The sequence below is a fragment of the Primulina tabacum genome, chromosome 6 (genome assembly GCF_025594145.1).
Source record: "Primulina tabacum isolate GXHZ01 chromosome 6, ASM2559414v2, whole genome shotgun sequence".
Classification (NCBI taxonomy): Eukaryota; Viridiplantae; Streptophyta; class Magnoliopsida; order Lamiales; family Gesneriaceae; genus Primulina; species Primulina tabacum.
Genome location: NC_134555.1, coordinates 6,825,763 through 6,833,627, shown reverse-complemented (window position 1 = coordinate 6,833,627; position 7,865 = coordinate 6,825,763).

The window sequence follows — 7,865 nt, the reverse complement described above, 5'->3', positions numbered from 1 at the left end:
AGTTTAAAATTATCTTTCAAGAACAATCCGCTATAATATCAATTGATAGGATTGTTTGAGAGACAAGCATTGAGTTAGAATAGTTCTATTCTTGAAATATTGAACACCGAGAAATTAAATCAAATTTGACTTTCAAACCAAGCAGAAGACGCTCAATATAAGTACTCACAAAACCCGATTAAACATTTTGAAAAGCATTTAAAAGGTATGTAAGTTAAATGTATAAAAAAAATTTAGTTTAGACATTTTATCAAATACTTGATATGCAATATTTTTGGTATTTGAAGAACACATAAAATGCTTCAAGAATTTATCTTAAAAACATTAGCAATAATTAAATGCAATAAATAAATAAACACAAATTTATTTATGTATGCTCGGAGATTAACTACTTCTATGTTACCCTTTCTTCCACTTAGGAAGGATTCACGAGAAGACATTGATTTATACAACTCATTGTACAAACGCATTTCAACTTAAGACTTATATATTGCCTAATTGAAACTCCTAGCACACTCATTTAACAGCAACCTTACAATTCGCATAATATATATTGTTGGAAACAAAATTATGGCGTTTGACAAATTGCCAACTGATTATGCGAACCAACTGAATCTAACTTAGCAACTGAATATAGTAAACTGATCTACGCAACTAAAACGCAACTTAGTTATTCTCCTCATCAGTTTATTGCCCAGCAGCTGATTAATTCAGCTGAACGCGTCATTAACAACCGACAAATAGTACCACTACAGTCTGCAACTATTAGTGGAACGCCACATTTCAGAGGTCACAGAGTACTGCCGTCAGAAGAATAACGACGTGGCATATCAACAGATATAATATTCAAACAGCACTTAATGTTACCGTTGAAATGGAAGCTTATAAATAGTTGAAGAGGGCAGCTGAGAAACCAACCAACCTACAACGAATTTCCAAGCTTGCTGTTACGCTGCAAAATTCTTTTATTGCATTCAAATATTGAAAGCTCTCACTCACTTGATATATCAGTAGCATTCAGGCTATACATTTGAGCTTAATAGCACTTTGTAATATCTGCAAATTCTTTAAGTCGTGCTAAGTTCAGTCAAGGACTGTAAAAGCGTTTGTAGCTAAGAGTTTCAGTTTTGGCATTGATAAGTCCAAACTGAAGTGGGTCAGTACAAATATTGTATTTGATCAAAGTCTTTTAGTGGATATCCTATCTTCGTGATAGAAGGGGTGACGTAGGAGTTATTCAAGTCTCCGAACATCCAGAAACAATTGTGTTCTTTTACTTCAGTTATTATATTTCAGTTAGATATTCTATCTTTCAGTCAGTTCATATTCCACAACTGTTTTCTTCAGTTTAACTGATTGTCATTGACCGTCGTGATACCTAGAGTCAGTTTGTAACCAAACTGAATCCAAATCTCGAAGAGAATTTATAATTCGTGAAGTGTTTATTCAACCCCCCCTTCTAAACACTTTTCATCCTTCCAACCGATCCTTTCAAGTGGTATCAGAGCAGTTGTATTTCGTCTCAGAATATCTTACTCAAATTGTTCAGTATGTCTTCTTTTAACAAGATTCCAATGTTTTCCAGAGAGGACTTTGATGACTGGAAAATAAGAATGCAGGCTCACTTAGCTGCACAAGATAATGATATGTGGTACGTTATAACTGACGGACCCATGAAAATTTTGAAAGCCAACACAGCTGTTGTCATCACTGATGGGGCACCTCATCGTATAGAAAAGCCCAGAGAAGAATGGACGACAGAGGATAAAAGAAAAGCCAATTTGGATAATGTGGAAAAGGACATATTATACAAGACGCTGGATAAAGTAACCTTCAGCAAAATCAAAATGTGCAAGACAGCCAAAGAGATTTGGGAGAAGCTAATCCAGCTTTGCGAAGGGAACGAACAAACCAAAGAAAACAAACTTTATGTTGCTGTTCAGAAGTTTGACAATATCAAAATGAGAGTTGGTGAAACGATGCATGAATATGATGAAAGAACCAGCTGCATCATCAATGAATTAAATGCACTTGGAAAAGTGTACACAAACAAAGAAGTTGCATTGAAGGTAATCAGAGGTCTTCCCAAGGAGTGGGATGTGAAGACCATGGCAATGAGAAAATCCAAGGATCTGAACAAAGTTGAGCTTCATGATCTATTTGCTGATTTGAAAGCTTACGAGTTTGAGCTGCAAACTCGAGAAGGAGAATCTTCTACTCCAGCAGCCACGACTGCCTTAGCTGCTGTTAGAACAGAGTCAACTGGCTCAGTTGAAAAAGCTGCTGATCAACTTAGCAATGATGCCATGTCATTGTTCATTAAAAAGTTCGGAAGATTTATGAGGAAAAATCAGGGAAATTTTCAGAATAAATATCAAAGAAGCAATTCCAAGGAAGAATCAAACGCTTGCTACAACTGTGGCAAACCAGGTCACTTTATTGCTGACTGTACCAAACCAAAGAAAGACAGTCAAGGCTCAACTGAAAGAAGAAAGAAAACATATGAGCACAAAAAGAGATCTAAAGATGATAAGAAGTTCTCTAGGAAGAAGCATGAAGTGCTCTTGGCTGAAGAGAGCAAATCAAAATGGGCAGAAACTGACAGCGATGGGTCAGAACCAGAAACTTCATGCAGTTCTAGTGACAATGAAGAGGAAGTGAAATGCTTGATGGCTGGTGATACAGAACTGGGGTCCAGCAGCCAACAGGTATTTGGCTTTAGCTCAACTGATTTTACCAGAGAAGAACTTATTTCAACTTTGCATGATATGGTTAGTGAGTATCATAAGCTTGCCTTATCATTTGAAAAGGCTAGAGTAAAGCAAACTGATCCTATAGACAATAAGACTAAAACTGATGAATCAGTTGATATATTGAGTCTGAAAAAGGAGATTGCTGAACTCAATACTGAAAGAAGCAAGGATCAATTAATGATTCAAAAGTTAATGCTTGAAAAATCAAAGCAAACTGAGCTTATTCAGGCTTGGAACAAATCATCTGCTGCATTGACTGATATACAGAACTCACAGAAATCAGTTACTGATAAAACTGGTTTAGGGTTCAGTAACCAAGATGAAAAGTCTCCCAAAGATACTCGACCAAAACTGATTATGTGCAAAGGAAAATATATTCACTTTGTCAAATCAGTTATGAAACAAGAACAACCGGAACCAAGTAAACTGGTTGAACAACCAACTGAAAGTATGAACAAGGGCAAAAGATGTGGTATTTGTTATAGCCCAAAAGAGGTAACTGATTCACGCAGTCAGTCACCAAAAAGCTTTAGCAAAAATTATTCAAATGGCTACTCCAATTACTATAACAGGAAGCCAGTTCAGAAAAGATACTGGCTGAACAATCAGTTGAAAAAGGGCAAATCACATGTTGTATCTTCTGCATACCATACACCAAGCACACACAGATCGGGAAAGACCATCTGGAATACAGCAACTGGACGGTCAGTTAGACTAATCCAAGTCTGGATTCCTAAAGGACTAATCAATTTCGGACCCAAATAGAAAAGGGTACCAAAATCTTATCTTGTGTGTGATTGCAGGTAACAAGTACAAGCATTGAATCAATATGGTATTTGGATAGCGGATGCTCACGACACATGACAGGAGAGTCAAACTTGTTATCTCAACTGGTTAAGTACACTGGACCAAACATCAGTTTTGGAGATAATTCCAAATGTAAAACAGTGGGTAAGGGTAAGCTTATACATGGTAACTTTATCATTAATGATGTTTTATTAGTTGAGAATCTCAAGTATAATGATAAAGTTACCATCTCAAGTATAATCTGATTAGCATCAGTCAATTATGCGATAATGGATTCTCAGTTCAGTTTGACAAACATTCTTGTTCAGTCAAATGCTCAAATAATGAGATCATCCTAACTGGCAAACGGTGTGGAAATACATACAAAGTTAGTTGGAATGATCAACTTTATGCACCAGTATGTTTAGTTGCTTCAAAATTTTCTCAAAACTGGTTGTGGCATAAGAGATTAAACCACCTGAATTTCAAATCTATTGCATATCTGAGTAACCACGATCTTGTCACTGGTTTGCCCAAAATGGATTTTATCAAAGACAAAATTTCTCCAGCATGTCAGTTTGGTAAACAAGTAAAATCTTCTTTTAAAACCAAGGGCCGTAAATCCTCCTCCCGATGCTTAGAGCTGTTGCACATGGATCTATTTGGTCCAATACCGGTCGTGAGCTTAGGGGGAATGAAATACACCTTGGTAGTTGTAGACGATTTTTCAAGATTTACTTGGGTTATTTTTCTCAAGACAAAAGACCAAACTGCTGCACAACTGATCAAGCTTTTCAAAAGATTATTAAATGAAAAATCAGTTGGTATTGATAGAATCAGATCCGATCGAGAAACTGAATTCATCAATCAAATTCTTTCAAATTTTTTAGAAAATACTGGAATTAAGCATGAGCTCTCAGCAACTAGAACTCCTCAGCAAAATGGTGTAGCTGAAAGGAGAAATCGGACCCTTAAAGAAGCTGCTAGAACAATGCTTGTTGATTCGTGTATTTCTCAAAGATTTTGGGCAGAGGCAGTAAACACTGCGTGTTATACTCAGAACAGATCAATGATTAATAAGAATCATATGAAAACACCTTATGAGATCTGGCATGGAAGAAAAAGTGTGGTTCCTTATTTCAAAATATTCGGCTGCAGATGCTTTATTCTTGACAATGGCAAAAATTATTTAAAAACTTTTGATGCAAAATCTGCAGAGGGAATATTTCTTGGATATTCTTCGGTGAGCAAAGCCTATAGAGTTTTTAATAAAAATTCTCTGAATGTTGAAGAATCTATCCATGTTGTTTTTGAAGAAACTGTACTAACTGATAAGCCAACTGATCCAGTTGAGCTAGTGGATAGATTCACAGATATCAGTTTGGAGGATGATGATGAAGGAGACAATCATATCAATCAAAACAACCTCCAAACACCTGAACCAGAAGTATTAGATCAACCAGCTGAACCAGAAGCTGTTCCTAACTATCAGTTGATAGAGCAAACAAATGATATTCAGTTACCAACTGAAATCGCTCCAACTGAAACTGAAAACATTCAGTTGCCAACAGAAGCAGTTGCTGAATCAGAAGCAATAAACGCTGAACTCAGATGGAAGAAATCACATCCTCCAGAATTGGTGATAGGTAATCCATCTGATCCAGTGAGAACAAGAAATTAGATGCTCAATCTATTTATTCACTCAGCTTTTGTATCACAACTGGAACCAAAGAAAGTTGATGAAGCTCTTGCTGATCCAAACTGGATAAATGCAATGCAAGAAGAGCTAAATCAGTTTATCCATAACAATGTCTGGAACCTAGTTCCAAGACAAGTTTCAAAAACTGTTATAGGTACAAAATGGGTTTTCAGGAACAAACTGAACGAAGATGGTTCAGTTGTGTGCAACAAAACAAGGCTAGTAGCACAAGGTTATAGGCAAGAAGAAGGAATTGACTACGATGAGACATATGCACCAGTTGCAAGACTGGAGGCAATCAGAATTTTCCTTGCCTATGCTTCATTCAAAAACTTCAAAGTCTACCAGATGGACGTAAAGAGTTCATTTCTGAATGGCCACTTGCAGGAAGAAGTCTACGTTGAACAACCTCCAGGTTTTATCAATCATCACCTTCCTGATCATGTCTACCATTTGAACAAAGCCTTATATGGTCTTAAGCAAGCTCCACGAGCTTGGTATGACACTCTTTCAAAATTTCTAACTGATCACGATTTTTCTGTTGGATCAGTTGACAAAACTTTGTTCAAATTCTCCAAGAATGATCATATTCTACTCGTTCAAATTTATGTTGATGACATCATCTTTGGGTCAACTAACCCCAAATTATGCGAAAAATTTGCTAAGTTGATGCAGGAAAAATTTGAAATGAGCATGATGGGTGAACTGACATTCTTTCTTGGATTACAAGTGAAGCAACTGGAGTCGGGTATTTTCATTAGTCAAACTAAATACACAAAGGAATTACTGAAGAAGTTTGGCATGGAATCGTGTTCAGCTGCAAATACTCCCATGAGTTCATCAGTAAAACTGGACACAGATCAAGGGGGAATATCAGTTGAGATGACGCTTTACAGAGGTTTAATAGGTTCATGATTGTACCTAACTGCTATTCGTCCAGATATTGTATTTTTTGTTTGCATGTGTGCTAGATTTCAGGCAAATCCTACGCAATCACATTTCACAGCTGCCAAGCGTATTCTAAAATATCTAAAAGGTACACAAAATGTTGGGTTATGGTATTCTAAGGATTCATCTTTCAATTTAGTTGGATATTCAGATGCAGATTATGCAGGATGTAAGCTTGATCGTAAAAGTACAAGTTGATCATGTCAGTTTCTAGGAGACAGACTGATCTCTTGGTTCAGCAAGAAGCAAACATCCATAGCAACTTCCACAACTGAGGCAGAATACCTTGCTGCTGGAAGCTGCTGTGCTCAACTGCTCTGGGTTCAGCAATAACTGAGAGATTATGGAATTGACGCAAAAGAATCACCCATATTTATTGACAATACAAGCACGATTGCTATTACCTACAATCCAGTTCTTCACTCCAGGACCAAGCACATAGATGTCAGGCATCACTTCATCAGAGATCATGCCTTGAAGAAGGACATCAGACTGGAATATGTTTCAACTGATCAGCAAGCAGCTGATATCTTCACCAAACTATTGGCTGAGACTAATTTTTCTCATTTTCGCAATATACTTGGTTTAATTGATTTATCTTAATTTTTATCAGTTAATCTTTATCAGTAATCTTGCTTATGAGTTATTTGTCAGCTGATAAAATTGAAAACAAATACAGGAAAATAAAGACAGAGATAAATTGGAATGACATTTTATTCATCTGAAGAAATCATCATGGATTACAGTGTTCAATTCTTCCTGAACAAAAGCTCTCCACTTGCTCATCCATTGAGATAAATCTCCAGTGGAAGTCTTATGGAAGCTGTCAGATTCAGCCATAAGCTCTAGGATTCTCTTCTCCTTATAGAGCATCAGCTGATAATCTCTGTCATACTCGAATATATTCACCGTGTGTGCCACGTGCAGGCGCTTTCGGTATTTCTCCAGTTTCTCCACCAGGACGGGAGTGGTAGCCATCTCATTCTCCCAAAGTAACTGGAGTTCTTGTAAATCCTCCCAGTAGCAAAGGATTTGATGGAAGACTTCTTCTTCTATTGGCTCCTTCCTTTTCTCTAGTGCAGCTCGCATAAATTCTTCAGCCATATCCGGAGCTTTTGAACCACTTGCATCTGCCATTTTAGCTGTTGAATTTGTTTTTGCTGATATATTTGCAACTAACTGTTCTACTCTTATTTATAGACCAGGACAAGGAAGATGAAAGGACAATGTCATTACAGCAGACGTTTACTCTACTAAGCATCAGGATAATTTTAATTAATATTGCTTATAATTTTTATATGCATCTATTAAGGGGAAATATTGGTTTTAAGAGGTTAGCTGAGAAGACAAATGTCAGTCAACTCTCAACTGAAAGTTCTCAGTCTTACAACTGATCGTTCAGTTGGGTATTTCACTAATCTTCTCATATAAGCTATCTAATTAACCATATTATATTTTAAATCAAGTGACGTGACTGTCTGCTATCTCATGATGAATCTTATCCTATCTTAAAACGTGGACGCATATTAACTGTTTAATTTGTACACACGCTTACAGCACACATACACATGTTTTCACTCAAATTTTCAATGGACTAACACATGTCCAGAATTTGAACAGTCACGTACATAAGTACATTTTCCCGCTTAACTTCAGTTTATTCTTACGAGTACATCAAC